Source organism: Choloepus didactylus, chromosome 3 (assembly GCF_015220235.1).
Source record: "Choloepus didactylus isolate mChoDid1 chromosome 3, mChoDid1.pri, whole genome shotgun sequence".
Classification (NCBI taxonomy): domain Eukaryota; kingdom Metazoa; phylum Chordata; class Mammalia; order Pilosa; family Megalonychidae; genus Choloepus; species Choloepus didactylus.
This window is the reverse complement of record NC_051309.1, coordinates 51,170,289-51,190,623: the sequence shown is the minus strand read 5'-3', so window position 1 is coordinate 51,190,623 and position 20,335 is coordinate 51,170,289. Positions and strand designations below refer to the sequence as shown.

Here is a 20,335-nt window from a genome sequence, read left to right as displayed (position 1 = left end):
CACGCAACTGTAGGTGATAACTCTGATGAGATAATTTCCATGGAGGTGTGGCCCCACCCATTCAGGGTGGGCCTTGGTCACTGGAGCCATATAAATGAGCTGACGGACAGAGGGAACGCAGTGCAGCTGTGAGTGACATTTTGAAGAGGAGCTACAGCCAAGAGGGACACTTTGAAGAATGCACAGGAGCTGCAGATTAGAGACAGTTTGAAGACAGCTGTTGAAAGGAGACTCTTGCTCCAGAGAAGCTAAGAGAGGACAAATACCCCAAGTACAACTAAGAGTGACATTTTTGAGGAACTGTAGCCTAGAGAGGAACGTCCTGAGAGAAAGCCATTTTGAAATTAGAACTTTGGAGCAGACACCAGCCACGTGCCTTCCCAGCTAACAGAGGTTTTCCGGACACCATTGGCCATCCTCCAGTGAAGGTACCCCATTGCTGATGTGTTACTTTGGACACTTTATGGCCTTAAGACTGTTAACTGTGTAACCAAATAAACCCCTTTAATAAAAGTCAATCCATCTCTGGTGTTTTGCATTCTGGCAGCATTAGCAAAGTAGAACAGGGCCATTATCTGCCATGCAGAGAGAAAAATTTACAGTTCTTTACCTTTCCACCCACTCTTCCCTGGATGCTGTACAGTGTTCTTCTGGCCTCTAAAATTTCAAAATAGTTGTTTCAGACAGTCCATGTCTGTTTAGTAGTTATTTTGTTGGGAGGACTGTGTCCTGGAGCTCCCTACTCCACCATCTTCCCCAGAAGTCTCCTTCCACAACTAGACTTTAAGCTAGAGAACATTCTTAAATTGTTCCTGTATCCCCCACCTACTGGTAGCATAGGATGTGCTCACTGAATCTTTAAACCCAGACTTCTGCATGCAAGCTAGCTTATAACCTAGTAGCTGTGTGCCTTTGACTTGAAAGTCAGTGAGCTTCACAAGATTTCACTCCCTGAGACAGTTGAATTAAATAATCTTTGGTGTCCCCTCTGGTCCAAGATTCTGTCATATGTACTTGTTTTCTCTACAAGGCTTTTTGCCAGACATAGGTATTTTAGGACAGATCCAACTTAATAAACTATCCACAGATATGATATGAATGTGATTGGTTGATTTATTTATTGCAAGGGATGTTCATGAAAGGAAGGACTCTGGCCACAGGAAATTTGTTCATTTTTATCCATTAAAAAGGCGTGGACTCTTCCAGACACTTTGGATCGTAGGTTAAGCTGGAAGAACAATTACAAGTGGGCAATAAAAATAGTTTAGAAGGCCTGGGTCTTTTTAGTTTAGTAATATCACTTATAGCAAGTGTTTATTCCAGTTATTTTGGTTTATAATAGGCAGTGGGATACTGTGGACAGAGCCCTAGTTGAGAATTAAGATTTAGTTTCTAGTCTAATAATTGGCAATTAATTAACTAGGCAATTTCTTGATATTTTCTGTGTTTTTTGATCTATGAAAAGAGGAAAATTATTTGGTCACACCTGGTAATGTTTTATGAGGGTCAAACAAGACAATACAAGGGAAGACCTCTCAATAAGTACAAAATGCTGTGAAAATACTGTGGCTTATTGTGACAATTTCCTGAGAACAAGGCCATTGGTGTATGGACCAAAACAATGAGTCAAGAAATGCTATTTGATGACTCAGTAAGTATTTTGTATTACTTTTATAGTTGAATTGGATGATTTTTGCAAAGTTGGTCATTAAGATGGCTGAAGCAAACAAATACATAGACTCTTGATGTTCCCCAAATTTGTGAATGACCTTACAGCATATAAATTCTCCCCAAAATGCAAATGCAATGTAATTGAGGACAAAGTCCTATCAAAATGTAAGTACCACAAGTGCTGGGACTGTGTCTTGTTCACTGCACATAAAACATCTCATCAAATCTTTGTTTAGTACAAAGCTGGGTGAATGATGAGTTATCCTTCCTGGCTGTGTGGCTTACTCCCATACTCTGCCAGTCAGGGTATAGGATCCCAGGTTGTGCTTTCATTAACTTACAAATAACATGACGTTGCTTTGATCTGTGTTAGATTGCTGGTTTTCAACTTGGCGTCACTTCTCCAAGTACAGAAGAGAAGCTGGAAATGAAATTCTAAGAATTTCCTTGTCACATTAGAGTTTGCCAAAGAGAGACATTGGCACCAGATTTGGAAAGTGGAGGAGGAAAGGCAATTAATCTTTAGAAGCACTTGCTGCCAGATGAAGGGGCAGATGTAAGATTCTCAGTGACTTACTGGGAGCTCACAGGGACCTCTCACTTTGCTGTGGAGATTGAGATAGTTGGTGGGAACTTCACAGAGGTCCTTGAGTGTTGCAACACCTCCTCTACCTGGGTGCTTCAGGCTGAGAATGCAGCAGTTGGTTTCTCTAACCTTCCCTCCTCCAGCTCTTACAGTTCTCTACATTAAAACTTTTATTACCTGGAATACATTGAGCTGCTTTTGTGTTTCCCTGACAGAATCTCAAATGTTAAATTTGGGAATGTTCAGCTTTAACTGAACACATTCATGTACTAAAAGTTATGGTTACCACTTTGGGGGGAACATGTAGGATTTTTTTAAAGCCATTTAGATATTATTTAGTAAACTGTTGCTCTTCAGCATTCAGAACTGCCCTTGAGACCTCAGAAAGCCAATAAAGGTTTCCAAAATATCTTATTTTGTTCTCTGGAGGAACCTGGTTCAACAGGGAAAGGTGTTCTATAGTGGAAAGACAGGTTTTAAACTCATATTGCTCATCATTTAGTTTGGGCTCAGAATTTGTTTATTTGGCAAATTCGTTTAACTTCTCTTGGGCTTTCTTCTGGTTTGAATCATGTTCCCCACAAAGCCATGTTCAAATCATAACCCCTGGTCCTTTGGATGTGAACTCATTTGTAAATTGGATCTTCAAAGATCCTGTTAAGGTGAGGCCAAACTGAATCAGAGTGGGCCTTAATCCAGTACAACTGAAGTTCTTATAAATAGAGGAAACTCAGATACAACAGTAGGAAAGGAACAGACAGAAGGAGACAGATGGCCACGTGACAGAGGTGGAGATTAAGTTACGGATAGCTGGCAAACCACCACTAGAACTCTACAGACTTTGGATAAAGCATAATCCTGCTGACACCTTGATTTTGGATCCTTAGCTTTCAAAACTATGAGACAATAAGTTCTTGTTGTTTAAGTCAACCAGTCTGCGGTATCTGTTCTATAGTTTGCCAGGCATGGAAAATTAAGACAGGTTTGTGACTCTATCAGCATAACGAGAATAATGGCAACTATCTTATTTATCCCATAGGTTTTTGTGGGGCTCAAATGAAATGTATGAAAGCATTTCACATATATCTATATCTATTTTTAAATGTATATATATGCAATATATATATACATATAATTATTTTCTAGACACATGTACATAATTGTTCAAATGCATGTAATAATGGAGATTGATAAAGATTCAATAAAAGTAATTTCCAGACCATTGAAGCATTTCTATTCCACTTGAGGGTAAAAGTTGTGATTGGGTGTACACCTCCGTGAAGCATGGCCAGTATGGCCTGATTATATAAAGGGCAGTAGCTGAGAGAGAACACTATCCTGCAGGGGCTGTGACAAAGGCTAAGTCTCTATGGAACAACATGGGGGAGCTCTTGCTCCAGGACTGGATGGTTCTCAAACTGCTTGAGCCCTACCTCAGACCATACATGCTGGAAGTGTAACCTGCCCTCTGCTCAAAAGGTCACTGTTCCAATCATATTTTATCTTGAGGATATGGCGGCAGGAAAAAAATCATATAAGTTCCTCAATGCCGCTGAGATAACCTAATTCTGCATTCTCACTGGTAATGAAGCTGTCCTGAAGTTATTGAGTAAATGTGGTTAGGATTCCACACGTGGTTTATTTAAGGCAGACCCTGTTTACTCAATGCACCAAGGCAAGACAGGGTTATGGGCAAGACCGAGGGGGGAAGACAGGAACTGGCAGCTCAGATTTGCTGGGTGTCTTGGTGACACTGAGAACAGCTTTCAACACCTCAGTGCCTGGTTTTCATATCTGTGAAATGTAGACAGACATTCTGGCCTATCTTTCCTTGAGAAGGATGAAAATTACTGGCTTTTCACGACTTCTCTATCCAAAATGGTGTGCCTTCACATACTCACACAAAACCTCTCCAACCCTCTACTCTTCTTTTCTTCATCACACTTATCACAGCATATCATCCTCCTGCAGAGACTGGACTGTTAAATTCACAAAGGGATACTTCCTTAAAATGTCCAAGATGACCACTCCCCCCCCTTCCCCCACCAACTCCCATTGTCCTTCCTTAATGAGTTGAAGGATTTATCTAGAGTTGTGTAGGGCCCACAGTTGTTCAAATGGAGATTCTCTTCATTGGAATAAGGGAGAGGAATTGTGGGCCAAATCCCTGGTTGCATCCCTTCTCTTTCTATTAAGCAGGGCATGCAGTTGTTTGCATGATGCTTCACAGAAGAACATCCAAAAGAGTGTCAAAAAGTAGCCAGTTTAGCAGTGACATACAAAGGAATATGCTGAAACCAGTTGCTGTATTTAAGCTGCCAAAGACAGGAGAGAGATGTGGCCTCAAGTCTTTTCAAGTTATCCAAAGTTAATCTAATAGGAGTAGAGTTACCATTCTATGAACCTGAAAGTAAAGTGCATTTGAATTTAATGCTAAATTAAAATATCAACCGAATACTTCTCTAGTTGCTGGTTTATGGCCTCATTTCTAATAATCTGAAACCCTTGAAATTGGTATTCATGTATTTGTAAAAATGCTTTTTCAGGAATACAACCTCTGGGGGACAATGGTGTAGTCATCTTGTCACACTCAGAAGTCCTGACAGTGTCAGCAATGGTATGTGTACAATAAACACTTGTAGGATGAAATAATCCCGAACCTCTGGGAATCTAGAAATAGACAAATATAGCCAAGAGGAGTGGGACAAGTAGTTGCTCCTGGCACCCTGTCATCAGTCAGTTCAATAGCAGAGGTGAAGAGGGCTTTGACTGGCTGGTGATATACAGAACAATCACATTTTTAAATGAAAGCCAAGAGAGATGGGAGAGCCAACGGGTTAGAAATGAAGATGGGAGAGTGATGATGACATTAACAGTAGAGGTGACAGCAGTCACAGTGGTGACAAGTGAGGCAAAACAGAAGGAAGCAGTACTCACAACTGATACAGAAGCTGGAGGAATTCAGAATTCTGGCGAAGCAAATGGCTAATTGCCCTACATTTCAATGATAATTGGTGACTGCAATTTATTGAGTAGTTAAAATGTACTAAGCACTGTACCAGGCACTTTACATGTTATCTCAGTGAAACCCCATAAGGACATGAATATCGTCTATTCTGTCTCCATCTTCCAGCCCTCCACAATCCACCAAACCATTCCCCTGTGCCCACTGGAATACACAGTGCATCATAAGTAAAATCTATTCTATCCTCAGTGTCCTTGTCTTCACCACTCACTCTCTCCAAGACCTTCCCTTACTTAAAAATTCTCTCAAGTGCTTTTTCTCCTACACCCCTGGAACTGAGCTTGGAAGTTGCAAGGTGTCCTCTTTGCTCCTCACTGTCTCTTCTAGACTAGTCTCCCTCTCTCCATTCTAAAAACCTCTAACCTGCCATCTCATTGCTGATGTAGTCTACTAATTGAAGGTTGATTCCTTTCCTTTCTCTATATATTTAGCTTCTGGGTCTAATACATATACAGATTATTTTTCAATACCCCAGATCTTAAATTTCCTGATTTCCATTTCTACAATGATTGTTTCTTCCATTTTACGGTGCCACCCCCTTTCACATCTAGACCTTGTTACCAATAACTGCCTCACCTCCGTAATAGCAATTTCTTACATCATACTCTCTGACTACCACCTCCATCCTATCTTTCCATCTAATTCTCTATAGCGTCCCAACTCCAGTATCCCATCAGACCATTGGTACATAAATTGACCACTTTGTTACTGTCTGTTGTCCTCTTCATATTCTTACCTCTACTGGCCAAGCCTAAAAATTTCATGGTCACTCATTATAATCAACCTGTTATATACCCTCATCTCCATTGTTCCTATCCCTCTTTGTAGTCTTGCATGGAAAACCCCAACCCTGGTTAAATCCAGCATTCTACTTTCTCCAAAGTGGAATCTACACAGCTACATGCGGCTGGAGGGGAAACAGAAACATGCTAAGTGGTTTCACTTAATATCTTCAATGTCGCTCGGTTAGCAAATCACATGCCCAGCCCATTCCCTCTCCTCCTGGCCTAAAGGGCTATTTCATATCTTCTCCTTTCTTCTCATGCCTCCAACACTTCCTCCCCCATCCTCATGCCCAGTTGAGCACTTTCTTTCCTACATCATTGAGAACATAGAATAAATTAGAAGAGAATTACCAAAAGATCTCACCATCTTATCTACTCACTCAGCAGTATTTTAACCACTTATTTTGCCTTCTCTCTTGTTATTATGCATGAATTGTCTGAGTTCTTATCTCATGCCAGCCCTTCTACTTATGTACCAGAGCTCATCTCCTCTGGTTCTTTAAATGACACCAAACGTAGATACATCATTTTTTTTCCTCTTTTACACCATCAATCTTTTCCTTTCTATTGGATTATTCCCACCAGTCAAAAAACATGTTCCTACTGCTTCCATATTAAAACAAACAAAGAAATGGACCAAAGAGTTCTCTTGACCCCCATTCTCCTCTGGCTATCACCCAAAATGAGACAAAAGATAATACTTTTAATATTTCTTATGTATGAAGTTGTGTTCAATGTAAAACTTTAAGAAAAGTAACACTATGCCTATTATTGCAGTAGGAGAAGGATATGTTTCCTTCCTTCTTAAACTTCATGCAACCTAAGAAGAACATTTCATTTTTTAGACTGTATATACTGGTTTGGAAATTGTAAAACTTTAGCAGAGCCAGCCTTGATCCTTCAATTATCCTAGTAGATTGAAGGACAATTGGGAGAGTATCCTTTTGCATTTCTTAAAGAATACACTTGCAGACACTTCGAATCTAAAATCATAGGATAAGTATGTAAAAATACACTCCCCCCAGAAGAAAAAGATATTGTTGCATAGATGGTATGTGCAAATTTAAAGAGAAAGAGGCATAGATAAAAGGGAATGATGGCAGCAGCAAGGCAAAGTAGGCTGTAAGGGTAGAAAACTCTTATAACTCAGTAACTGGATATTGAATGACTGCACAAAACTTCTGAAAGCCCCATCACCACCATTGTCAGCATAGAGGAAGGTGTGGAGAGGCAGGCACTGAGGATCTGAATCACGGCTGAGACTCTAAAGCTAACAGTTCATGATAGAGCAATTATCAATCCTTAGTATGGAGACCAGTTTAGTTAAAATGAGAACTATGCCAGGGAAACACATATGTCCTGATTTGTGAAAATGTGTATAAATCGACTAGAGATGGATATTTCTTCTGTTGACACATTAATTACATAGAAAGGTGCCTTCCTGACTCCATCTAGAAAGAAACTCTCCAAAAAGTGGGTTTTAAGGTCACTGTGAGAATCAGAGTTCAAATCCCTTAAATTGTTCTTTGTAGCTGGAGCTTCAGCACATCATGAGAAATGCACAAAGGCATGGGCCTGAATCCTCAAGAGAGGAGAAATGATTTTCAGATTCTTTATTGAGGAAGATTTGCATCAATGACAGTTAAAGTATGTTCCTCAGAATAAATCTCTGGCCACTAGATTGCTCACTTTACACTTAAAATCTCTAGTTTGTGGACACAGAATCAAGTAGAATCAAAGTAGAATGTTTTTATTACTTTTTCTTTCTTTAGTATTAAATACCATCTATGTACAAAAAAATTCACCAAAATATTATTTTTAATATGGGCTTATGAGTGCTAATGACTTAGTACATTTATGGGTATCTTCTGCATATAAAATAAATAAGCCACGAATATCACATATCCAGGTACTTAACCAAATCTGAGCTGCTCAGATTTAAGTGTTTGGGAGTTGTTCAGGTAATCTGAAAATGACTTTATTGCTTCAGTTAATTTAAAACTCTCTGGAATCAAGTGCTGAGCAACGAGTGTGACAAATGCCTTTAGCTAATTATTTAAATCACAGTAGGAAGCAAACATGCGGAGAAGGTAGATTGAGAGCACAGATGAGACGGGGTTTTTTTTTACCTACTTCAGTATTTTACTACTCGAAATGTGGTCCGTAGACCAACACATCGGCATCACCTGGAGACTTGTTAGGAGTGTAAAATCCCAGGCCCCAGTCCAGGCCCGCTGAACCAGAATCTATATTTTAATAAGATCCTCTTACACATGGGAACTTTCGACAAGCACCGTGGGGAGCTACGTCAAACAAGTGATGGGTTTCTGTTCTGACAGTTCCTAAGGTGAGGACAGGTGACCCTTAGGCTCTATCAAGGAAGTTTTTTGTCTGAAATGTAACGCCACATAATCTGAGCACTGGTAATGCAATCGATTTTGGAATCAGTTGTAGTCATTTAGGGGGAGCTCTGCAAGAAATCTGTCCTCTTACACAGATAAATGAGGCCAGTCAGCACCTCTTCAATGAAGATGAACACAGAAATTATTATATTATGTTTTTATGGTTGAGAGGAAAAGGCTGTGCTTGATTTTGGTTTAATGGACTATTCCTTTAAAGCCTGCTGTTATTCATTCAAGTGTAAATTTTAATGACCCAAGATAGAGAATGTCACTAAAGCAGCTGATGCTCACCTCCCTCTTTCCCAAGTAGATGACTCCACTTCCCACAGTGTCATCATGCAAATTAATATTTCATTGATTCCATTCAACTCAATATGTGCTATAAATATTGGAGTTTTTTAGAGTAGCATCCTGTAACAACTTGACTTATCATCACATGGATCTGAATATTTAGTTGAAACACTTAATTAAAATGTAAGGCAATGTTTATTGGTCTATTTCACAAGGCATACCCTATTTTGGGGAAAAAAAGGAGACTTCTGTCAGAGGGGATACAGGAAAGAATAGTTTAAAAGTTTTTCCTTTGATTATTTCAATGATTTCTTTCTTTGAAATTCATGCTATTATCTGTTCTTTGCTGTCCCTTCTTCTCTCATTTGTTTCCATTCTACTTTTCATTTAGAGAACTGGGTCTATTAGAAGAGAAGGTTACAGAAAAAGGAGCAAAAAAATCAAAGCATAACAGACTAAAAGCCGTGGTTGTCAAGCTTGGCTACATATTAAAATCACATAAAGAAAGTAAAAGAAGTCCTTATGCCAGGACCCATTTTCCACAAATTCTGATTTTATTAGTCTGGGCTGGGGTCATAGTATCAATATTTTTTAAAGCTTCCTTTAAAATCTTCGGTCTTAAAGACAAAAATAAAGCAATTTAAATGTGGAAATTGACACATAAATGAAAACTAAATTATATGTACCTTCACACAGTTCCTATGTCATCTATGTATATGTAGTCACAGAAAAACCCAAGTCAAAACCTCTTGTGAGAACATGCCCATTTCCATGGTTATATTGTGATTATAAAACCATTTCAGTGTCAGGCCCAGTACTATACTAAAATGAGTTGAGGAAACTTCCCTAACCATTTAGAAGAGAGAGGATTTCTGAACTTCGCATGATCTGTTACATTTATAAAAGTGAACTGGTAAAATAATGGTATTCAGAAATTATATCAATATTCAGTTTAATTGGAAAAAGTGAAAACAAATGCCTGCATATGAACTGAATTGGGACCAATTTGGTAGAGAGAAGGACCAATTAAAATCTGCTTTGTTCTTAGGTGTTTGCTTCCTGTGCAGATTGAGTACACTGGAAAACCATCCAACACACCCAACGGGGAAGATAGAGAAAAGAATTTTGTAAGGAAAAAATAGTTTTCTTAAGAAGTTATAATATAAGGGCTAAGTCTTGGACTTTTAAGTCAGATTGTCTGAGTTCAAATCCCATCTGAACTACTATAGTTATGTGACTTGAGGCAAATTACTGACCTCGAAGCTTTGATTCCATCTTTTGTAAAATGGAGGAGAACAATAAGCTAGTGGCAAGGATTCAGCAGGATTACCTTTGCAAATTGCTTGGTCCATAGTACCTACATTTCAAATACTAGCTATCAATATTATCAAGTTTGGGTACTGTTATGGTTGAGTTGTGTCCTCGCCAAAGACATATCCTATGTGACATTAGAATGGTAAATAGCTTTACTAATTACCTTAACTTGCTTAAACTTCCATTTTTACTCAGGAAACTACAAAGAAGAAACAAAAAGCAACTGAGGCCAGCTGACATACCAACAATCCTTTGTGGTGCTGATTAAGACCGCTGCCTCCATGGGAAAGGAAGAACTGTGATGAACAAGTCATGCTGACACCAGCAAATCTTCTTATCCTCACCAGGTAAGCCCCTTCCCACATAAACATCCTGGCAAAGTGGTTTTTGCAAACGAACAGCCCATGACTCAAGGATGTCCTGCCCCCGACAACTCACATAGCTTGCCTCCTCCTTGTCTCCACCCCTACCTGTCCCCCATAATTTTTCTTTGTTCTAAGCAGGTATATAAATTGTTTCCCCACCACTCTGCTTTGAGCAGTGACTTTTTTTTTCAGTTCTGCTCCCATGTGTGCCACTTAGCTCCATAAACTTCTGCACCTTGGTTTTCAGAGTCTGTTTTCAACTTAAAACCAAATTGGATATAAGATCTTTGAAGATATGATTAGTTAAAATGAGGCCAAAAACTGGATTAGGGTAGGCTCTAATCCAAAAAGACTGATCTCCTTATAAGAAGAGTCCAGGAGAGAGCAGACAGATACAGGAGGGAAAGCCATGTGCAGACAGAAGCAGATGCATCTACAAACCAAGGAATGCCAAGGATGGCTGGAAAACACCAGAAGCTAGAAGAGGCAATATAGGATTCTTCCCTATAGGTTTAAGAGGAAGCATGGCCCTGTGATGCCTCCAGAGTGAGACAATAAATTTCTGTTGTTTTAAGCCATCCAGTTAATGGTATTTTATTACTGTTACCCTAGGAAACTAAGACAGATCCCAGGTGAACCAAAAAGTCCTCTGCTTAGCAAAAATGTCCAGTTCCAGCAGATAAAATTTCCATTATAAAATGTATTTTTAAGTGCTTGGTTAATATTTAAAACTTTAGATTAAAAAATATGTTAATTTTGTACTTCCTGTTAGGAACATCGAGAGAAGAAATTTCCAGAAATCTAAATTTGTGAATCAGAGATATCTACACAGTCACTTACCCATGCATGGAAAATAATCAGTATATAGGGTAGAAGCGAACATCTACCAGGTTAACTGCATAGTTGATTGCAAATCAAATTTTCATAGAAGGAACTCCATTCCCCCCCCTGGCTTTTATTTTATAAATTAAAATTTCAGAGACTTTTCAGAGAGAGAGCTTTTTCACAGGTTCAAAGAAGCAGCCTGGAAAAAGGAATAAATTAATTCAGAAAATATTCCTTTCCTCTCTACACCCACCCCTCTGTGCTCATTAAAAAAAGCTACAGGCACTAAATTCATTAACATTTCTATGAACATAAATGTGAAATATTCTTTTTCATTAAGTAGTCTACTGAATATGGCAAAATCAAATTTATCTAAGGAGATATCCAATGCTGCTAATTTCCTTGACAATGGGCACATAAAGCAAGGGATGTCATGAATCATTCATGAAGTTCAATTTCCTTCTGTTATTTTTGGTGTTTGACATCCATAAATAGAAAGTGTGCAGAATGTTGTAGATGCTATTTTAAAAATTATTCCAGATCAGAAATTATTTGACAGGCAGCAGTAAAGTAATGGTTCACAGGTTTTGCTTGTTATTGTCTTATATTTCATATTTTCCTGGTGAGTATATGTTCTTGTATTTACGACTTTTTTCCCCCCTTTGTCCTAATTTCCATTATAAATCAGTCAATATTTTAGGCAAGCACATAAAATAATTCAGGTGATGTAATTAGGTCAAATACTCCCAGAGTTCTAGACTTTAGGGCCGAAGAGGTGATATAAATCAACTGACCCCTCAGAGAGGAATGTCTTTTTTTTTTTTTTTTTTTATTCTTAGCAATATCTTTTATTTGACCTGATACATCCAAAATGCTATCATTTCAAAATGTAGTCAGTATAGCATTCTTAATGGGAACTTTTCATTATTTTATTCATACTATGTCTTCAAAATGCACATTGAATTATACATAAAAAATGTAATAGCATTTTGGATGCGTTGGATTAAACACAATATAAATTTAAAATGAATTTCTTATCTTTTTTTTTTGCCTCTCCCTATGTTATCTGTGTGGCATGCATTTTAGACCTACTGGATGTTGCTGGTCTATTCTTTTTTTTTTTTTTTTTTAATCATCATTTTATTGAGATATATTCACATACCACGCAGTCATACAAAACAAATTGTACTTTCGATTGTTTACAGTACCATTACATAGTTGTACATTCATCACCTAAATCAATCCCTGACACCTTCATTAGCACACACACAAAAATAACAAGAATAATAATTAGAGTGAAAAAGAGCAATTGAAGTAAAAAAGAACACTGGGTACCTTTGTCTGTTTGTTTGCTTCCCCTACTTTTCTACACATCCATCCATAAACTAGACAAAGTGGAGTTTGGTCCTTATGGCATTCCCAATCCCACTGTCACCCCTCATAAGCTACATTTTTATACAACTGTCTTCGAGATTCATGGGTTCTGGGTTGTAGTTTAATAGTTTCAGGTATCCACCACCAGCTACCCCAATTCTTTAGAACCTAAAAAAGGTTGTCTAAAGTGTGCGTAAGAGTGCCCACCAGAGTGATCTCTCGGCTCGTTTTGGAATCTCTCTGCCACTGAAGCTTATTTCATTTCCTTTCACATCCCCCTTTTGGTCAAGAAGATGTTCTCCATCCCACGATGCCGGGTCTACATTCCTCCCCGGGAGTCATATTCCACGTTGCCAGGGAGATTCACTTCCCTGGGTGTCTGATCCCACGTAGGGGGGAGGGCAGTGATTTCACCTTTCAAGTTGGCTTAGCCAGAGAGACAGGGCCACATCTGAGCAACAAAGAGGCATTCAGGAGGAGACTCTTAGGCACAAATACAGGGAGGCCTAGCCTCTCCTTTGCAGCAACCGTCTTCCCACGGGTAAAACTTATGGTAGAGGGCTCAACCCATCAAACCACCAGTCCCCTATGTCTGTGGTCATGTTAGCAACCATGGAGGTGGGGTAGGCGAATACCCCTGCATTCTCCACAGGCTCCTCAAGGGGGCACTACATCTTTTTTTTTTTTTTTCCTTGTTTGTCTTTTTTCTTTTTTTTTTTTTTTTAACTTTCCCTTCTTTTTTAAATCAACTGTATGAAAAAAAAAAGTTAAAAAGAAAACAAACATACAATAAAAGAACATTTCAAAGAGACCATAACAAGGGAGTAAGAAAAAGACAACTAACCTAAGATAACTGCTTAACTTCCAACATGTTCCTACTTTACCCCAAGAAAGTTACATAATATAGCAACATTTCAGTGAACTTGTTCCTACTACATCCATCAGAAATTAACAGACCATAGTCATTTCTGGGCATCCCCAGAACATTAAATAGCTTATCTGTTCTTCTTGGATTATTGTTCCACCTTCCTTAATTGCTCTCTACTGCTAGTTCCCCTACATTCTACATTATAAACCATTTGTTTTACATTTTTCAAAGTTCACATTAGTGGTAGCATATAATATTTCTCTTTTTGTGCCTGGCTTATTTCGCTCAGCATTATGTCTTCAAGGTTCATCCATGTTGTCATATGTTTCACCAGATCGTTCCTTCTTACTGCCGCGTAGTATTCCATCGTGTGTATATACCACATTTTATTTATCCACTCATCTGTTGAAGGACATTTGGGTTGTTTCCATCTCTTGGCAATTGTGAATAATGCTGCTATGAACATTGGCGTGCAGATATCTGTTCGTGTCACTGCTTTCCGATCTTCCGGGTATATACCGAGAAGTGCAATCGCTGGATCGAATGGTAGCTCTATATCTAGTTTTCTAAGGAACTGCCAGACTGACTTCCAGAGTGGCTGAACCATTATACAGTCCCACCAACAATGAATAAGAGTTCCAATTTCTCCACATCCCCTCCAGCATTTGTAGTTTCCTGTTTGTTTAATGGCAGCCATTCTAACCGGTGTTAGATGGTATCTCATTGTGGTCTTAATTTGCATCTCTCTAATAGCTAGTGAAGCTGAACATTTTTTCATGTGTTTCTTGGCCATTTGTATTTCCTCTTCAGAGAACTGTCTTTTCATATCTTTTGCCCATTTTATAATTGGGCTGTCTGTACTATTGTCATTGAGTTGTAGGATTTCTTTGTATATGCAAGATATCAGTCTTTTGTCAGATACATGGTTTCCAAAAATTTTTTCCCATTGAGTTGGCTGCCTCTTTACCTTTTTGAGAAATTCCTTTGAGGTGCAGAAACTTCTAAGCTTGAGGAGTTCCCATTTATCTATTTTCTCTTTTGTTGCTTGTGCTTTGGGTGTAAAGTCTAGGAAGTGGCCTCCTAATACAAGGTCTTGAAGATGTTTTCCTACATTATCTTCTAGGAGTTTTATGGTACTTTCTTTTATATTGAGATCTTTGGTCCATTTTGAGTTAATTTTTGTGTAGGGGGTGAGGTAGGGGTCCTCTTTCATTCTTTTGGATATGGATATCCAACTCTCCCAGCCCCATTTGTTGAAAAGACCGTTATGGCTCAGTTCGGTGACTTTGGGGGCCTTATCAAAGATCAGTCGGCCATAGATCTGAGGGTCTATCTCTGAATTCTCAATTCGATTCCATTGATCTATATGTCTATCTTTGTGCCAGTACCATGCTGTTTTGGCAACTGTGGCTTTATAATAAGCTTCAAAGTCAGGGAGTGTAAGTCCTCCCACTTCGTTTTTCTTTTTTAGAGTGTCTTTAGCAATTCGAGGCATCTTCCCTTTCCAAATAAATTTGATAACTAGCTTTTCCAAGTCTGCAAAGTAGGTTGTTGGAATTTTGATTGGGATTGCATTGAATCTGTAGATGAGTTTGGGTAGAATTGACATCTTAATGACATTTAGCCTTCCTATCCATGAACATGGAATAGTTTTCCATCTTTTAAGGTCCCCTTCTATTTCTTTTAGTAGAGTTATGTAGTTTTCTTTGTATAGGTCTTTTACATCTTTGGTTAAGTTTATTCCTAGGTACTTGATTTTTTTAGTTGCTATTGAAAATGGTATCTTTTTCTTGAGTGTCTCTTCAGTTTGTTCATTTCTAGCATACAGAAACATTACTGACTTATGTGCATTAATCTTGTATCCCGCTACTTTGCTAAATTTGTTTATTAGCTCTAGTAGGTGTATTGTTGATTTCTCAGGGTTTTCTAGATATAAGATCATATCATCTGCAAACAATGACAGTTTTACTTCTTCTTTTCCAATTTGGATGCCTTTTATTTCTTTGTCTTGCCGGATTGCCCTGGCTAGCACTTCCAGCACAATGTTGAATAACAGTGGTGACAGCGGGCATCCTTGTCTTGTTCCTGATCTTAGAGGGAAGGCTTTCAGTCTCTCACCATTGAGTACTATGCTGGCTGTGGGTTTTTCATATATGCTCTTTATCATGTTGAGGAAGTTTCCTTCAATTCCTATCTTTTGAAGTGTTTTTATCAAAAAGGGATGTTGGATTTTGTCAAATGCTTTTTCAGCATCTATTGAGATGATCAATTGATATTTCCCTTTCGAGTTTTTAATGTGTTGTAATACATTGATTGTTTTTCTTATGTTGAACCATCCTTGCATGCCTGGAATGAACCCCACTTGGTCATGGTGTATGATTATTTTAATGTGTCTTTGGATTCGATTTACAAGTATTTTGTTGAGGATTTTTGCATCTATATTCATTAGGAAGATTGGCCGGTAGTTTTCCTTTTTTGTAGCATCTTTGCCTGGTTTTGGTATTAGATTGATGTTAGCTTCATAAAATGAGTTAGGTAGTGTTCCATTTTCTTCAATGTTTTGAAAGAGTTTGAGTAAGATTGGTGTCAGTTCTTTCTGGAAAGTTTGGTAGAATTCCCCTGTGAAGCCATCTGGCCCTGGGCATTTATTTGTGGGAAGATTTTTGATGACTGATTGGATCTCTTTGCTTGTGATGGGTTGGTTGAGGTCTTCTATTTCTTCTCTGGTCAGTCTAGGTTGTTCATATGTTTCCAGGAAATTGTCCATTTCTTCTACATTATCCAGTTTGTTGCCATACAGTTGTTCATAATATCCTCTTATAATTTTTTTAATTTCTTCAGGATCTGCAGTTATGTCACCTTTTTCATTCATTATTTTGTTTATATGGGTCTTCTCTCTTTTTGATTTTGTCAGTCTAGCTAGGGGCTTGTCAATCTTGTTGATCTTCTCAAAGAACCAACTTTTGGTGATATTTATCCTTTTCTATTGTTTTTTTGTTCTCTATGTCATTTATTTCTGCTTTAATCCTTGTTATTTCTTTTCTTGTACTTGGTTTAGGATTGGTTTGCTGTTCATTTTCTAGCTTCTTCAGTTGATCCATTAATTCTTTGATTTTGGCTCTTTCTTCCTTTTTAATATATGCGTTTAGTGCTATAAATTTCCCCCTTAGCACTGCTTTTGCTGCATCCCATAGGTTTTGGTATGTTGTGTTCTCATTTTCATTCGTCTCTCTATATTTAGCAATTTCTCTTGCTATTTCTTCTTTAACCCACTGATTGTTTTGGAGTGTGTTGTTTAACCTCCAGGTATTTGTGAATTTTCTAAGTCTCTGATGGTTATTGACTTCTAATTGTATTCCATTGTGGTCAGAGAATGTGCTTTGAATAATTTCAATCTTTTTAAATTTATTGAGGCTTGTTTTATGTCCCAGCATATGATCTATTCTGGAGAAAGTTCCGTGAGCACTAGAAAAGTATGTGTATCCTGGTGATTTGGGATGTAATGTCCTGTATATGTCTGTTAAATCTAATTCATTTATCAGATTGTTTAGGTTTTCAATTTCCTTATTGGTCTTCTGTCTGGTTGATCTATCTATAGGAGAGAGTGATGTGTTGAAGTCTCCCACAATTATTGTGGAAACATCAATTGCTTCCTTTAGTTTTGCCAGTGTTTCTCTCATGTATTTTGTGGCACCTTGATTGGGTGCATAGACATTTACGATTGTTATTTCTTCTTGCTGAATTGCCCCTTTTATTAGTATGTAGTGGCCTTCTTTGTCTCTCAAAACATCCCTGCATTTGAAGTCTATTTTATCTGAGATTAATATTGCTACACCTGCTTTCTTTTGGCTGTAGCTTGCATGAAATATTTTTTTCCATCCTTTCACTTTCAGTTTCTTTGTGTCCCTGTGTCTAAGATGAGTCTCTTGTATGCAACATATTGATGGTTCATTTTTTTTGATAGATTCTGCGAATCTATATCTTTTAATTGGGGAGTTTAATCCATTTACATTCAACGTTAAAACCGTGAAGGCATTTCTTGAATCGGCCATCTTATCCTTTGGATTATGTTTGCCATAATTTTTCCCTCTCTCTATTAATATCCTTTATTGTACCCATACCGAATCTCTTTAGTACTGAACCTTTCTCCAAGTCTCTCTGTCCTGTCTTTGTTTCTCTGTCTGTAGGGCTCCCTTTAGTATCTCCAGTAGGGCAGGTCTCTTGTTAGCAAATTCTCTCAGCATTTCTTTGTCTGTGAAAAATTTAAGCTCTCCCTCAAATTTGAAGGAGAGCTTTGCTGGATAAAGTATTCTTGGCTGGAAATTCCTCTCACTCAGAATTTTAAATATATCGTGCCACTGCCTTCTTGCCTCCATGGTGGCTGCTGAGTAGTCACTACTTAGTCTTATGCTGTTTCCTTTGTATGTGGTGAATTGCTTTTCTCTTGCTGCTTTCAGAACTTGCTCCTTCTCTTCTATGTTTGACAGTGTGATCAGTATATGTCTCGGAGTGGGTTTTTTTGGATTTATTCTATTTGGAGTTCGCTGAGCATTTATGATTTGTGTATTTATGTTGTTTAGAAGATTTGGGAAGTTTTCCCCAACAATTTCTTTGAATACTCTTCCTAGACCTTTACCCTTTTCTTCCCCTTCTGGGACACCAATGAGTCTTATATTCGGACGTTTCATATTATCTATCATATCCCTGAGGTCCATTTCGAGTTTTTCAATTTTTTTCCCCATTCTTTCTTTTATGCTTTCATTTTCCATTCTGTCATCTTCCAGGTCACTGATTCGTTGTTCAACTTCCTCTAGTCTTGTACTATGAGTGTCCAGAATCTTTTTAATTTGGTCAACAGTTTCTTTAATTTCCATAAGATCATCCATTTTTTTATTTAGTCTTGCAATGTCTTCTTTATGCTCTTCTAGGGTCTTCTTGATTTCCTTCATATCCCGTACTAGGGTCTCATTGTTCATCTTTAGTTCTTTGAGTAGCTGCTCTAGGTGCTGTGTCTCTTCTGGTCTTTTGATTTGGGTGCTTGGGCTTGGGTTATCCATATCGTCTGGTTTTTTCATATGCTTTATAATTTTCTGTTGTTTTTGGCCTCGTGGCATTTGCTGAACTTGATAGGGTTGTTTTAGGGTTTGTAGACCAGTTGAAGTCCTTATCTCTAATTTTTCAGATCTACAGCTTCGTGGAGTACACTTTCTCTAACTAACCAGCAGGTGGCGTCCACGAGCCACCTGTTCTCCACAAGGCAGATCTCCCCTGCTTAGCCTTTTTGGTGAGTGGGGGAGTGAGTCTTGTGGGGCCCAATGGGTGTCCCAAGCTTGCGTGTGTAGTTGGTGTTGCCTGCCCTGTATGTGGGGCGTGTTTCTGGGCAGTCGGGGAGGGGGGGTTGCCCTAACAATCAAATCTCCCTGATGATCCTAGAGTTTTAAAGCTGCTGCAATAGTCTAATCCTTCAGTTCAGTCCTGCCACAGTTTGTCTCTGCCACTGACCCACAAGTCTTTGGTATTGGCGTATGGCTCCTGAGACTTGCAAGTGGGCCCCTCTTCCAGGCTGTGCACCCCGGGTCCTCTGTTGAGGGATGACTGTGCTATGTCACAGGTGAGTGCCGTCCCCCCAGGGCAGTTCTGGGCTGCTGGGCTGTGTAGGGAGGCTCCCAGTCTGCTCAAATGATGGCTGAATGGGGCTTTGTTAATTCACACTGCTCCACCTTCCCAGCTCTGGGACATTCAGCTGAGGTTGCAGGGAAGGCTAATGTCCACGCCCAGTTTTGTGGTGTGTGCCTGTTATTTGAAGCACTTCCGTCACACTGGGTTGTCTGGGGCAGCTCTGGGCTATGGGGCTGGCGATGGGCAGGAGTGTTTCCTGTCCACCAGGATGGTGGCTGTGAGCGGACACCCCCCTTTTCTTGGGAAGTTGTGTTGTTTAGTGAATTTTCTCAGCCACTGGATTATTGCCTTTTGTCTCAGAGCTCTCTTAGTTCTGCTCTTGACTTGACGTGCCCAAATTGCAATTCTTTGAACCTTTCTGTATTGAGCTTCTTAGAGTAATTGTTTTAGAAAAAGCAAAAAGGATTTAAAAAAAAAAAACAAAAACGGCCCTCCTCAGAGATCTAATGGGTTATTGAAATGCTAATAGACAAAGCAACCAGGGCCATTAAGGAAAGGTGCACAGGGCAGAGAGATCAGCTTTGCTTCGGGATTTGCATATGCGCCTCAAGGCCTGAGCTCCGCCCTTCCCCTTTCTGTGTTCACCAGAACTCCAAAAATCCTCTGCTTTTATTTGGAGTTTTTCGTGTTGTTTTTTTTCTATGCCTATCTCCTCTCTGCTGGGCTGGCTGCTCTCAGAGTCTCTGGTGTCTGGTCTCAGTCTATCTATGGTTGGAGTTTGAATCAGTAGAATGAGTTTCCGATAAGAGCAGCCACTGCAATTCTCCCTTCTCCTTCCCGGAGCTGACAGCCCCTCCTCCCCCGGGAACTGAGCCTGGCAGGGAGGGGCGCGGGTCCCCTGGCCGCAAAAACTTACAGATTTCGCTGATCTCAGCAGTTCCACGTTTTCATGAGTGTTGTATGAAGTATGCCCAAAGACAGATTGCTCTGTGGTGTCCAGTCCACGCAGTTCCTGGCTTTTTACCTACTTTCCTGGAGGAGTAACTAAAACTTACAGCTCACCAGTCTGCCATCTTGCCCCGCCTCAGAGAGGAATGTCTTTTACATTGCTCCTGGTAGGGAGCCATTCCCATTAGTTGAAGTGCCTCCGAGGAAAGGGGAGTTCTTCCTTAAGTAGGAATTTATTTCATGAATGGGCACTTCTGCTTAT

General features: G+C 39.1%; 1 protein-coding gene and 1 long non-coding RNA gene across 4 annotated transcripts in view; one reads left to right on the top strand and one right to left on the bottom strand.

Moving 5' to 3' along the window:
* The window catches only part of GABRB1 (gamma-aminobutyric acid type A receptor subunit beta1), a 534,121-nt gene that overhangs the window by 166,047 nt on the left and 347,739 nt on the right, over window positions 1-20,335 (bottom strand). The window lies entirely within an intron of this gene.
* The window catches only part of LOC119529382, an 82,583-nt gene that overhangs the window by 51,620 nt on the left and 10,628 nt on the right, over window positions 1-20,335 (top strand). The window contains exon 2 of the long non-coding RNA XR_005215854.1: window positions 10,270-10,421. This is a non-coding gene — a long non-coding RNA (uncharacterized LOC119529382). The remainder of the gene's footprint in view (window positions 1-10,269; window positions 10,422-20,335) is intronic.